This window comes from Acinonyx jubatus, chromosome A2 (genome assembly GCF_027475565.1).
Source record: "Acinonyx jubatus isolate Ajub_Pintada_27869175 chromosome A2, VMU_Ajub_asm_v1.0, whole genome shotgun sequence".
Lineage (NCBI taxonomy): Eukaryota > Metazoa > Chordata > Mammalia > Carnivora > Felidae > Acinonyx > Acinonyx jubatus.
The window spans coordinates 50,382,209-50,397,426 of record NC_069383.1 but is presented as its reverse complement, the minus strand read 5'-3'; positions in this window follow the sequence as shown (position 1 = coordinate 50,397,426).

Here is a 15,218-nt window from a genome sequence, read left to right as displayed (position 1 = left end):
AGAGTAGAGTAGTAGAATTATCCTGTGTTGCTATTTTGACCTGAAAGGAGTGGAAGGAAGGAGAAGTGAGAAGAACCTAGAGATTGGGAACACATGTTCACTTTCGGGGATGAACTGTAAATCCATGATGGAAATGCCCACCATTCCTTGTAACAAACAGGCTCAAATTAAAAATGGTGAACTTATTATGCAATAAGGGTTGACTGTGTGACCCTTTGTTCAGGCAGCCCAAAGAAAGAATATGCCACATTTAAGAGGCATGCCTCTGGTTACACAAACCTATGAATATATTCAAAGCCATTGAATTGTACACTTTGAATGGGTTGAATTGTATGGTATGTAAGTTATATCTCAATAAAACTTTTTTTTATTTTTTGAGAGAGACAGAGTGTGAGCAGGGGAGGGGCCGAGAGAGAGGGAGACACAGAATCCAAAGCAGACTCCACTCACCAAGCTGTCAGCGCAGAGCCTGATGTGGGGCTTGGGCCCACAAACCCGTGAGATCATGACCAGAACCGAAGTTGGATGCTTGGCCCAATGAACCACCCAGGTGCCCTTTAATCAAAAAAAATTTTTTTAAAGAAAAAGCTGAGGCATCAAAAGGCTCTTAGCTGGAAAAAAAAATCATTTAAAAAGAAAATCATGCCTCTTATTTTTCTTCTTCAGAAATTCTCCAATTTGATCATACCATAATTTTCTGCCACCTCGTTGAAATGTTCACTTCTACTACTCTTGCCTCCAGGTCGTCCCATCCTCACACTTGTATGATGTCAAAATGATAAAACGGTCATATTATCCATCTTGCAGAGTTAAAATGATTATGAAAGTGTTTGGCAACAGTGACCTGAACTGAGTAAACACCTGAATCTTGGAATACCCTCGGCTCCACAAAGCTGACCTGGGGATGAGGGAAATTCTTACAGGCAGGTTTCCTAGCCAGCTCTTGGGGAGATGAAGGGTCTGCTGTCCAGCAGCCTAGACCACAGAGAACCCCGATGCTGTTATATATGCTGCTAGCAAGAGGACTCCATTTTGTTTCCCATTCACAACCACATCCTTGGCTACTGACTCTGGTATTCAGTACTACGACTTCTTGGTTACATCTTTTGGGGCCCCCTTTAGATTGTTCTGACCATCCTGGGGCTCCAGTGATTTCCTACAGGCTGGAAACCTGAGTGCCAGTCAAGAGACATAAAATCAAGATGAACTGCACCTTCCAAACAATTCCTAGACGTCAGCAAACTTGCCAGGTTCCCACAGAAAATTTAAAAATAACTCATTTTTCACTATTTTGTTTATGGGTTGATTTTTGTGGTTTTCTCCTTCCCTGCCAAAAAACAAATCCCAAAACCAAAATGCAAAGCAATATGTAAGGTAACCCAAAGAAAAATCCTGACATAAATTACTAAAACAAGCTGGTGAATTTTAAGAATAGTCATTACCAGCTTGTTCCTCTGCAACAACAAATAAAGGCTCCAGTTAGCAGACTGGAAGCCATAAAAGTCCTTAAACTTTGACAGAAATTTTCTTGAAAGCTCCCCATTTCATGCTCACTGAAAGGACCCTTGTACTAAAGTGGTCAACTAAATTTAGAAGAAAAAAAGTTACTGTGATTGTCACAGTATTCTGACTTGTAGCATAGAAGATGCTAGAGATGCTAAAAGAACTACAGCCCCACTGAAGTCTGACAGAATGGCTGCACATGCCCTGCCATTCTGTGACCTCTTTTACTTAACCTCTCCCCCCATTTCTTACTTCCTTCTTTCTGCCTTCAGTTGTCCTCTACTAATTTACATCCCCCCCCCAATATACATTTATGAGTTAAGCTTCCTGCCATGAGCTTCCTACCTCTACCCCATCACACTCCCTACCTCTCAGAATACTTTATTTGCTAGTTCGTTTTCCTGTCTTCCTATGACAAGCTCCAGGGGGGGCAAGAACTGTGTCTTGTTCACCGTTTGAGCCTCTATTCCTGTCATACACCCACCTGGTTCTGATGAACCATTTGCCAAAAATCTGAATAAAATCTCAGTCAGTTACCCATTCAAGCGCCATACACATCTGTGTGCTCCCAGAGCCTAAAGACCATTTCCACCTAAGTTTATAGGTTCATGCTTTGCAAAGTCTTTGCCAGCCATTAGGCAGAAAGTTGACTTACTTCACAAAACACACTTCCAGCCCTAGCCTCTGTCTGAGTGCTCTCCACCACCTCACCCCAACTTCAGATCACTTGCCCTGGGGGAGGGAAGCAAGCTGCCACTGCCACATGGTGAGAAGACCCACCTGGTGAGGAATGAAGCCAGCGAGGAACTGAGGGCTGCCAACAACCTCAGGAGTGGGCTTGGAAGCGGGTTCCCTGGCCACAGTGGAGCCCAAAGATGATTGCAGCTCCAGCCAGCAGTTTGACTGCAACCTCACAAGGGATTCTCAGTACCACTGTGGTAAGCCCTTCCTGGATCTTTGACTCTTAGTACTTGTATGAAATCATGAATGTTTGTTTTAAGCTGCTAAATTTTGGAGTAATGTATTATGCAGTGATAGATAACTAATAACAAATGTCTTCCTTGTCTTTCACAGAGACACCTCTTAGAATACTGGATGAAACTAGTTTTGCTAATCTGATAGATCACCAACGTGGGGGGGGGGGGGGAACCCAGGAGAGAAAATCAAGCAAGTGACTAATCCTTTAAGGAGGAGTAGTAACTCATACAGAGCTCCTACAGTGTTTATCCCTTTATTAAAGAAGTATTAACATCCATATCGTCTTCAAAAGGTTTTTGTTATATCCATGACACGATGCTAGGTTGAGGACGTCTGTTGAGAAAGATGAGAGAGAAAACACTTGTGCACCTCCTCTCATCTGTCTTTAAGAGGTTGGTGACTCACTCAGTAATTGTCTATTGAACGCCTACTCCCATGAAACTATTAAATGATGGATAAAAATGGCACGTGCCTAGCAAAATGTCAAACACCAGGGAAATGGTAAATTAAGGCACAAATACACTGTGGACTCTTAATGCAGCCATCTGAAAGAATTCTGATGAAGCACATTGAAATTGGGAAATGTTACGAATCATTAATATAGAAATACACTTACATAGTAGTACACGCTTTGTGTATAATAGATGTAATGTAATACTAGGTAAAATGCAACAAAAGAGAAAGGGCATGCATAAAATTTGTGATGGTCACTAGGTTGGGAGATAATAGAAGTTTCGTTGGGGCAGATAGAGTAAGAGGCGGCTCCTCATAGGATAGCGTCATTAGTAGGTTTGGGAGGTAAGCATTCTAACGTGTCGCTTAATAACCATATAACTTTGGCAAGCTAATTAAACATCACTCTATGCTAGAGCTTCCTTATTTACGAAATGGGGCTAATGTTAATAATGTTAGTGCCTACTTCATAAGATTAATGTAAAGATTCAATGAGAGAAATGAATGAACAGATTTACACTGGGGCCTGTCATGTAGCAAACAAGCAACAAGCTAATAACTATATTGCTTGGTCGTGCCTTCTGTATTGCATGTATCACTTCTATAGTAACAAGAAACAAAATAAAATTAAGGCATGTTTCTCTGCCCAGTAAACCATCACAATGGCAAAACACAGACAACTGACAGAATGGTGTCTGTGACAAACCAAACCTACAATACCACAGTCCCCTTCATCTGTGGTTTGCTCCCTGAGGTTTCAGTTACCTCGGGTCAACTGTGGTCAGAAAGTAGATGATCCTCCTTCTGACGTATATAGTAGCCTGACTCTACATCACGATGCCTGTTATTCATCTCACTTCATCTCATCATGTAGGCATTTTATCATCTCACATCATCACAAGAAGAGTAAAGTCTAATATTCTAAGAGAAAGACCATATTTACATAACTTTTATTATAGCATATTATACTTGTTCTATTTTACTATTGTTCTTAATCTCTTCTTGTGCCTAATTTATAAATTAAACTTTATCATAGATGTGTATACCTAGGAAAAAAACATATTTAGGGGTCAGTACTATCCGTGGTTTCAGGCATCCACTGGGAATCTTAGAATGTATCCTCCACAGATAAGTGGGGAGGAACTACTGTAAAAATAAAGTATCAGCAAATACATAACACCTACTACACTCTTACTCATGGCTGCATTTTTAAAAATTTCAAATGATTTGTATTTCTTTGCAAAGTAGGGGGCATAGAGAAAACATGTGAGTTCATGGCTATTTTTCTTTTTAAATGTTTTTGTTTATTTTTGAAAGTGAGCATGGGAGGGACAGAGAGGGAGGGGACAGAGGATCTGAGGGGCTCCACACTGACAGCAGAGAACCCAATGCAGGGCTCGAACATAACAAACTGTGAGATCACGACCTGAGCAGAAGTTGGACACTCAACCAACTGAGCCACCTAGGTGTGCAACTGCCCCCCCACCCCCTGCCCAAGTTCATGACTATTTTTGAGTTTGGGATTGGATCTGTAATAAGAATAGGGGTAGGATACCATAGTATGGTGCCCCCTAGGGTGGTGCAGAGCAGAATCCTTACAACCAACCATGTCAGTGAAAAGACTGCCAGGTAGGGATGGGGTCGGTGGTATTGGTATTTTGGAAAGTGAGATCATTTCTTTGGGTTAATTTAGTAAAATGTATTATGATCTAAAAATAATGTTATTGAACTCAGTACTATCACTTTGAAGAAATTACACATAAGGAAATCATTCTGAAAAAGCTAGGGACACCTGGGTGGCTCAGTCAATTAAGCGCCCAACTTCAGCTCAGGTTATTATCTCTCAGTTCATGGGTTCGAGCCCCGCATCGGGCTCCGTGCTGACACCTTGGAGCCTGGAGCCTGCTTCGGATGAGGTCTCTCCCTCTCTCCCTGCCCTTCCCCTGCTCACACTCTGTCTCTGTCTCCCAAAAATGAATGTTAAAAAAAAATTTTTTTAAGAAAAAGCTAAATGCACCAGATATTTATTGTACCCTTAAAATTAAAGAATTGAAAACAATCTGAATGCCCAACAACAAGGAATTGTTAAACAGTGTTTAAAGTTGATAAACTAGGACTCTTGGGGAAGATGGCGGCATAGGAGGACGCTGGGCTCACCGCGCGTCCTGCTGATCACTTAGATTCCACCTACACCTGCCTAAATAACCCAGAAAACCGCCAGAGGATTAGCAGAACGGAGTCGCCGGAGCCAAGCGCAGACGAGAGGCCCACGGAAGAGGGTAGGAAGGGCGGCGAGGCGGTGCGCGCTCCACGGACTGGCGGGAGGGAGCCGGGGCAGGGGGGCGGCTCGCCGGCCAAGCAGAGCCCCCGAGTCTGGCTTGCAAAAGCGGAGGGGCCTGACGGACTGTGTTCTGACAGCAAGCGCGACTCAGCGTCTGGGAGGTCATAAGTTAACAGCTCTGCTCGGAAAGCCGGAAGGCTGGAGGACAAAGGGAGGGAGAGCTGCTGAGCCCCCGGACGACAGAGCTCAGTTTGGTGGGGAACAAAGGCGCTCGCCAGCGCCACCTCCCCCGCCCATCCCCCAGCCAAAATCCCAAAGAGAACCAGTTCCTGCCAGGGAACTTGCTCGCTCCGCGCAAACACCTGCGCTTCTGCGGGGGCCAAACCTCCGGCAGCGGATCTGACTCCCTCCCGCTGCCACAGGGCCCCTCCTGAAGTGGATCACCTGAGGAGAAGCGAGCTAAGCCTGCCCCTGCTGCCCCTGTGCACCTTGCCTACCCACCCCAGCTAATACGCCAGATCCCCAGCACCCCAAGCCTGGCAGTGTGCAAGTAGCCCAGAAGGGCCACGCCACCCCACAGTGAATCCCGCCCCCAGGAGAGGGGAAGAGAAGGCACACACCAGTCTGACTGTGGCCCCAGTGGTGGGCTGGGGGCAGACATCAGGTCGGACTGCGGCCCCGCCCACCAACTCCAGTTATACACCACAGCACAGGGGAAGTGCCCTGCAGGTCCGCACCACGCCAGGGACTATCCAAAATGACCAAGCGGAAGAATTCCCCTCAGAAGAATCTCCAGGAAAGAACAACAGCTAATGAGCTGATCAGAAAGGATTTAATATAACAGAAAGTGAATTTAGAATAATAGTCATAAAATTAATTGCTGGGCTTGAAAACAGTATAGAGGACAGCAGAGAATCTCTTGCTACAGAGATCAAGGGACTAAGGAACAGTCAGGAGGAGCTGAAAAGCGCTTTAAACGAAATGCAAAACAAAATGGAACCGACGACAGCTCGGATTGAAGAGGCAGAGGAGAGAATAGGTGAACTAGAAGATAAAGTTATGGAAAAAGAGGAAGCTGAGAGAAAGAGAGATAAAAAAATCCAGGTGTATGTATGAGGGGAAAATTAGAGAACTAAGTGATACACTAAAAAGAAATAATATATGCATAATTGGTATCCCAGAGGAGGAAGAGAGAGGGAAAGGTGCTGAAGGGGTACTTGAAGAAATTATAGCTGAGAACTTCCCTGATCTGGGGAAGGAAAAAGGCATTGAAATCCAAGAGGCACAGAAAACTCCCTTCAGATGTAACTTGAATCGATCTTCTGCACGACATATCATAGTGCAACTGGCAAAGTACAAGGATAAAGAGAAAATTCTGAAAGCAGCAAGGGGTAAACGTGCCCTCACATATAAAGGGAGACCTATAAGACTCATGACTGATCTCTCTTTTGAAACTTGGCAGGCCAGAAAGAATTGGCACGAGATTTTCAGTGTGCTAGACAGAAAAAATAGGCAGCCGAGAATCCTTTATCCAGCAAGTCTGTCATTTAGAATAGAAGGAGAGATAAAGGTCTTCCCAAACAAACAAAAACTGAAGGAATTTGTCACCACTAAACCAGCCCTACAAGAGATCCTAAGGGGGACCCTGTGAGACAAAGTACCAGAGACATCACTACAAGCATAAAACATACAGACATCACAATGACTCTAAACCCGTATCTTTCTATAATAACACTGAATGTAAATGGATTAAATGCGCCAACCAAAAGACATAGGGTATCAGAATGGATAAAAAAACAAGACCCGTCTATTTGCTGTCTACAAGAGACTCATTTTAGACCTGAGGACACCTTTAGATTGAGAGTGAGGGGATGGAGAACTATTTATCATGCTACTGGAAGCCAAAAGAAAGCTGGAGTAGCCATACTTATATCAGACAAACTAGACTTTAAATTAAAGGCTGTAACAAGAGATGAAGAAGGACGTTGTATAATCTATCCATCAGGAAGAGCTAACAATTATAAATGTCTATGCGCCGAATACCGGAGCCCCCAAATATATAAAACAATTTCTCATAAACATAAGCAACCTTATTGATAAGAATGTGGTAATTGCAGGGGACTTTAACACCCCACTTACAGAAATGGATAGATTATCTAGACACACGGTCAATAAAGAAACAAGGGCCCTGAATGAGACATTGGATCAGATGGACTTGACAGATATATTTAGAACTCTGCATCCCAAAGCAACAGAATATACTTTCTTCTCGAGTGCACATGGAACATTCTCCAAGATAGATCATATACTGGGTCACAAAACAGCCCTTCATAAGTTTACAAGAATTGAAATTATACCATGCATACTTTCAGACCACAATGCTATGAAGCTTGAAATCAACCACAGAAAAAAGTCTGGAAAACCTCCAAAAACATGGAGGTTAAAGAACACCCTACTAACGAATGAGTGGGTCAACCAGGCAATTAGAGAAGAAATTAAAAAATATATGGAAACCAACGAAAATGAAAATACAACAATCCAAACGCTTTGGGACGCAGCAAAGGCAGTCCTGAGGGGAAAATACATTGCAATCCAGGCCTATCTCAAGAAACAAGAAAAATCCCAAATACAAAATCTAACAGCACACCTAAAGGAAATAGAAGCAGAACAGCAAAGGCAGCCTAAACCCAGCAGAAGAAGAGAAATAATAAAGATCAGAGCAGAAATAAACAATATAGAATCTAAAAAAACTGTAGAGCAGATCAACGAAACGAAGAGTTGGTTTTTTGAAAAAATAAACAAAATTGACAAACCTCTAGCCAGGCTTCTCAAAAAGAAAAGGGAGATGACCCAAATAGATAAAATCATGAATGAAAATGGAATTATTACAACCAATCCCTCAGAGATACAATTATCAGGGAATACTATGAAAAATTATATGCCAACAAATTGGACAACCTGGAAGAAATGGACAAATTCCTGAACACCCACACTCTTCCAAAACTCAATCAGGAGGAAATAGAAAGCTTGAACAGACCCATAACCAGCAAAGAAATTGAATCGGTTATCAAAAATCTCCCAACAAATAAGAGTCCGGGACCAGATGGCTTCCCAGGGGAGTTCTACCAGACGTTTAAAGCAGAGATAATACCTATCCTTCTCAAGCTATTCCAAGAAATAGAAAGGGAAGAAAAACTTCCAGACTCATTCTATGAAGCCAGTATTACTTTGATTCCTAAACCAGACAGAGACCCAGTAAAAAAAGAGAACTACAGGCCAATATCCCTGATGAATATGGATGCAAAAATTCTCAATAAGATACTAGCAAATCGAATTCAACGGCATATAAAAAGAATTATTCACCATGATCAAGTGGGATTCATTCCTGGGATGCCGGGCTGGTTCAACATTCGCAAATCAATCAACGTGATACATCACATTAACAAAAAAAAAGAGAAGAACCATATGATCCTGTCAATCGATGCAGAAAAGGCCTTTGACAAAATCCAGCACCCTTTCTTAATAAAAACCCTTGAGAAAGTCGGGATAGAAGGAACATACTTAAAGATCATAAAAGCCATTTATGAAAAGCCCACAGCTAACATCATCCTCAATGGGGAAACACTGAGAGCTTTTTCCCTGAGATCAGGAACACGACAGGGATGCCCACTCTCACCGCTGTTGTTTAACATAGTGTTGGAAGTGCTAGCATCAGCAATCAGACAACAAAAGGAAATCAAAGGCATCAAAATTGGCAAAGATGAAGTCAAGCTTTCGCTTTTTGCAGATGACATGATATTATACATGGAAAATCCGATAGACTCCACCAAAAGTCTGCTAGAACTGATACATGAATTCAGCAAAGTTGCAGGATACAAAATCAATGTACAGAAATCAGTTACATTCTTATACACTAACAATGAAGCAACAGGAAGACAAATAAAGAAACTGATCCCATTCACAATTGCACCAAGAGGCATAAAATACCTAAGAATAAATCTAACCAAAGATGTAAAGGATCTGTATGCTGAAAACTATAGAAAGCTTATGAAGGTAATTGAAGAAGATTTAAAGAAATGGAAAGACATTTCCTGCTCATGGATTGGAAGAATAAATATTGTCAAAATGTCAATACTACCCAAAGCTATCTACACATTCAATGCAATCCCAATCAAAATTGCACCAGCATTCTTCTCGAAACTAGAACAAGCAATCCTAAAATTCGTATGGAACCACAAAAGGCCCCGAATAGCCACAGTAATTTTGAAGAAGAAGACCAAAGCGGGAGGCATCACAATCCCAGACTTTAGCCTCTACTACAAAGCTGTCATCATCAAGACAGCATGGTATTGGCACAAAAACAGACACATAGACCAATGGAATAGAATAGAAACCCCAGAACTAGACCCACAAACGTATGGCCAACTAATCTTTGACAAAGCAGGAAAGAACATCCAATGGAAAAAAGACAGGCTCTTTAACAAATGGTGCTGGGAGAACTGGACAGCAACATGCAGAAGGTTGAAACTAGACCACTTTCTCACACCATTCACAAAAATAAACTCAAAATGGATAAAGGACCTGAATGTGAGACAGGAAACCATCAAAACCTTAGAGGAGAAAGCAGGAAAAGACGTCTCTGACCTCAGCCGTAGCAATCTCTTACTCGACACATCCCCAAAGGCAAGGGAATTAAAAGCAAAAGTGAATTACTGGGACCTTATGAAGATAAAAAGCTTCTGCACAGCAAAGGAAACAACCAACAAAACTAAAAGGCAACCAACGGAATGGGAAAAGATATTTGCAAATGACATATCGGACAAAGGGCTAGTATCCAAAATCTATAAAGAGCTCACCAAACTCCACACCCCAAAAAACAAATAACCCAGTGAAGAAATGGGCAGAAAACATGAAGAGACACTTCTCTAAAGAAGACATCCGGATGGCCAACAGGCACATGAAAAGATGTTCAGCGTCGCTCCTCATCAGGGAAATACAAATCAAAACCACACTCAGGTATCACCTCACGCCAGTCAGAGTGGCCAAAATGAACAAATCAGGAGACTATAGATGCTGGAGAGGATGTGGAGAAACGGGAACCCTCTTCCACTGTTGGTGGGAATGCAAATTGGTGCAGCCGCTCTGGAAAGCAGTGTGGAGGTTCCTCAGAAAATTAAAAATAGACCTACCCTATGACCCAGCAGTAGCACTGCTAGGAATTTATCCAAGGGATACAGGAGTACTGATGCATAGGGGCACTTGTACCCCAATGTTCATAGCAGCACTCTCAACAATAGCCAAATTATGGAAAGAGCCTAAATGTCCATCAACTGATGAATGGATAAAGAAATTGTGGTTTATATACACAATGGAATACTACGTGGCAATGAGAAAAAATGAAATATGGCCATTTGTAGCAACGTGGATGGAACTGGAGAGTGTGATGCTAAGTGAAATAAGCCATACAGAGAAAGACAGATACCCTATGGTTTCACTCTTATGTGGATCCTGAGAAACTTAACAGGAACCCATGGGGGAGGGGAAGGAAAAAAAAAAAAAAAAGAGGTTAGAGTGGGAGAGAGCCAAAGCATAAGAGACTGTTAAAAACTGAGAACAAACTGAGGGTTGATGGGGGGTGGGAGGGAGGAGAGGGTGGGTGATGGGTATTGAGGAGGGCACCTTTTGGGATGAGCACTGGGTGTTGTATGGAAACCAATTTGACAATAAATTTCATATATAAAAAAAATAAAAATAAAAAAATAAAAATAAAAATAAAGGTAGAAAAAAAAATAAAAAAAAATAAGTTTCCTGACCTTAAAAAAAAAAAAAGATTATAGACCTATTCCTTAATACTTATAACTTGTTTGTATGTGTATGTGTATTTAGTGCATTAAATTCACAAGGAATGTAAAAAAAAAATAAAATAAAGTTGATAAACTAGTATACAGTCATGGAAAATGAAAATTATAAAAAGTAGGGGCTAATAAGTTCTTTTTTTAATTTTTTTTTTACTTGTATTCATTTTTGAGAGACAGAGAGACAGAACACAAGTGGGGGGTGGGCAGAAAGAGAGGAAGACACAGAATCTGAAGCAGGCTCCAGGCTCCGAGCTATCAGCACAGAGCCCAATGTGGGGCTCGAACTCCGTGAGATCATGACCTGAGCCAACTAAGCCACCCAGGTGCCCCTAGGGGCTAATAAGTTCTAATAGAGATTTTTATCATAGGAAAGCCTGGCTGGCTGAGTCAGTAGAATATGTGACTCTTAATCTCGGGGTGGTAAGTTAGAGCTCCACATTGAGCGTAGAAATTACTTTTTAAAAAGTTATAATAAAAAAGACAAAACAGTAAGCATTCTGTAACTATATAAATCATATGTGCTTATGGGCAAGATTTAAAAAGAAAAAAATCAGAAAAGTTTGCTAGGGTGGTGGAATGAAAAAATGACTTTATTTCATGAATTGTTTTTATTATTAATATCAGATGCTTAGTGTAACTTTAAAATGTTAAAAAAAATTTTTAACTAGAAATTTGACTCAGCAATTCTATTTCTAGAAATGTATTCCAAGAAAATAACCAAACAGGAAAAAATTTACATTTAAGATTACTCAAAACAAGCCTTCTTTGTAATAGAGAAAAATTGGACACAACCTATGCTGTTAAAAATAGAGTGCCAGTTAATATCATGGTATCTACATAGTCATTGAAAGGGTGATGCAGATTTATGTTTATAAATATGAATAAATGTTGCTGATATGCTGCTAAGCTAAAGAAAATACAGTTTTGCATATATAACAACACAGAGAAAAGTTTGAAAGGATGCATGCCAAAATATTAACAGTGATTATATCTAAGCATTGATATTTTGGTGATTATTTGAATTTTGGGCTAATCTGTATTCCTGATTCTTCCACAATTAAAATGTATAGCTTATGTAATTTTGTTTATTTCTTTATTTTTAGAGAGGGCACACCAGCGGGGGAAAGGGGCAGAGGGAGAGAGAGAGACAGAATCTCAAGCAGCCTCCACACACAGCGTGGAGCCCAATAGGATCATCACCATGAACCAAAATCAAGAGTTCGGACATTCAACCTACTGAGCCACCCAAATGCTCCTAGCTTATGTAATTTTAAAAAGGTGATCAGAACCTTAGACATGCAACTGACCTGCACATTCTTTTCTTATCTTCTCTCCTTAAAGAATCAGAGGCTAGTTTGATGTCTGAGTGGCATGTGGACAGCTGAGTGGAGCCCCCAAGACACACACCCCTGTCACATGCACAGATGGAAGGTAGTGACAGGAACCTGGAGCCCAGAGGAATGAGAACCAAATTCAGCTCATCTTAGTTCTATCCCTACTTCTTCATGGCTTTGGACAAATCCCTTAACTACCACCTCCAATATTTTTTGGAAAGAGTTTGAAAATAAATCATAAGTTACATAAAACTAGGTCATTTGAGTCTTATTCCCATTTACCAAATGAGGAAAACAATGCCAGTCTTTCCTACCTTGCAGAAGGGCTTTAAGAATCAAACTGGAAACAAAAAAAATCCAAAGTGAAAGGAATAGGAAAGTATTTCTAAAAGTGTCAACATCATCATTTTACACTTGATCTTAGCCAAAAGGTTGGGAAGCGATCAACATCATCATTTTAAAATGATTAATATGCACATTATGAATCATTATGGAAAAGTGTTTTCAGAATAAGTGGAAAAGAACATATCACATAGTTGCACTGGTGTGGGACAATAAGTGATATTTTTTATAATATTTATTGAGCTGTTTTTTACATATGATAAAATGCATAAATCTGAAGTGTACAGTTTAATGACTTTTTGCATATGTATATAACTATAGGACCATCATCCAGATCAAGATAGGGAACGTTTCCTTTTTTTTTTTTTGTTCATTTCTTTTGTTTTTTATTTTATTTTAATTTTTATTTTTTTTTCAATATATGAAGTTTATTGTCAAATTGGTTTCCATACAACACCCAGTGCTCATCCCAAAAGGTGCCCTCCTCAATACCCATCACCCACCCTCCCCTCCCTCCCACCCCCCATCAACCTTCAGTTTGTTCTCAGTTTTTAAGAGTCTCTTATGCTTTGGCTCTCTCCCACTCTAACCTCTTTTTTTTTTTCCCTTCCCCTCCCCCATGGGTTTCTGTTAAGTTTCTCAGGATCCACATAAGAGTGAAACCATATGGTATCTGTCTTTCTCTGTATGGCTTATTTCACTTAGCATCACACTCTCCAGTTCCATCCACGTTGCTACAAAGGGCCATATTTCATTCTTTCTCATTGCCACGTAGTATTCCATTGTGTATATAAACCACAATTTCTTTATCCATTCATCAGTTGATGGACATTTAGGCTCTTTCCATAATTTGGCTATTGTTGAGAGTGCTGCTATGAACATTGGGGTACAAGTGCCCCTATGCATCAGTACTCCTGTATCCCTTGGATAAATTCCTAGCAGTGCTACTGCTGGGTCATAGGGTAGGTCTATTTTTAATTTTCTGAGGAACCTCCACACTGTTTTCCAGAGTGGCTGCACCAATTTACATTCCCGCCAACAGTGGAAGAGGGTTCCCGTTTCTCCACATCCTCTCCAGCATCTATAGTCTCCTGATTTGTTCATTTTGGCCACTCTGACTGGCGTGAGGTGATACCTGAGTGTGGTTTTGATTTGTATTTCCCTGATGAGGAGCGACATTGAGCATCTTTTCATGTGCCTGTTGGCCATCCGGATGTCTTCTTTAGAGAAGTGTCTCTTCATGTTTTCTGCCCATTTCTTCACTGGGTTATTTGTTTTTTGGGGTGTGGAGTTTGGTGAGCTCTTTATAGATTTTGGATACTAGCCCTTTGTCCGATATGTCATTTGCAAATATCTTTTCCCATTCCGTTGGTTGCCTTTTAGTTTTGTTGGTTGTTTCCTTTGCTGTGCAGAAGCTTTTTATCTTCATAAGGTCCCAGTAGTTCATTTTTGCTTTTAATTCCCTTGTCTTTGGGGATGTGTCGAGTAAGAGATTGCTACTGCTGAGGTCAGAGAGGTCTTTTCCTGCTTTCTCCTCTAAGGTTTTGATGGTTTCCTGTCTCACATTCAGGTCCTTTATCCATTTTGAGTTTATTTTTGTGAATGGTGTGAGAAAGTGGTCTAGTTTCAATCGTCTGCATGTTGCTGTCCAGTTCTCCCAGCACCATTTGTTAAAGAGCCTGTCTTTTTTCCATTGGATATTCTTTCCTGCTTTGTCAAAGATTAGTTGGCCATACGTTTGTGGGTCTAGTTCTGGGGTTTCTATTCTATTCCATTGGTCTATGTGTCTGTTTTTGGGCCAGGGAATGTTTCCTTCTTAAGGAGTTCGTTCACTGGGGTGCCTGGGTGCCTCAGTTGGCTGAGCGTCCAACTTCGGCTCCGGTCATGATCTCACAGTCAGTGAGTTTGAACCCCATGTCGGGCCAGTGCTGACAGCCTGGATTCTGTGTCCCCCTCTCTCTCTGCCTCTCCCCCACTCATGCTCTGTCTCTCTCCCTCTCTCTCAAAAATAAAATGTTTTTAAAACTTTAAAGAGTTCATTCATGCCCATTTCCAGTCAATCCTCACTCCCACCCCAGAGGTAACCAGATTCTGACCTTCAGATGAAACCATTTTAACAATAATATTAATGTTCAAAGGTTTTTCAAAATCCATTCAAAAACATTTGACATAGAACCTGAGGTCCTGGGTTCACACCTGAAATCTTCCCTTTACCAACTATGGCCTATAAGGAAGTCACAAATACTTTTTGTGCCTCATGGTTATCATCTGTTTCATGGGAATAATAATTTGCTCTCAAGACTTCAAGGTTGTGGAGAAATTAAAAACCCCATAAAATGAGCATCTGTCACGGTGCCTGCTCATGGGAGGCACTTTACAAATGATTGTTGCTTGTGTATTTTTCCTGTAGTGATTAGGGTTCCAGGGGTGCAAATTCTGGGTTTACAGATCTCTATTGTCTCCCAACCC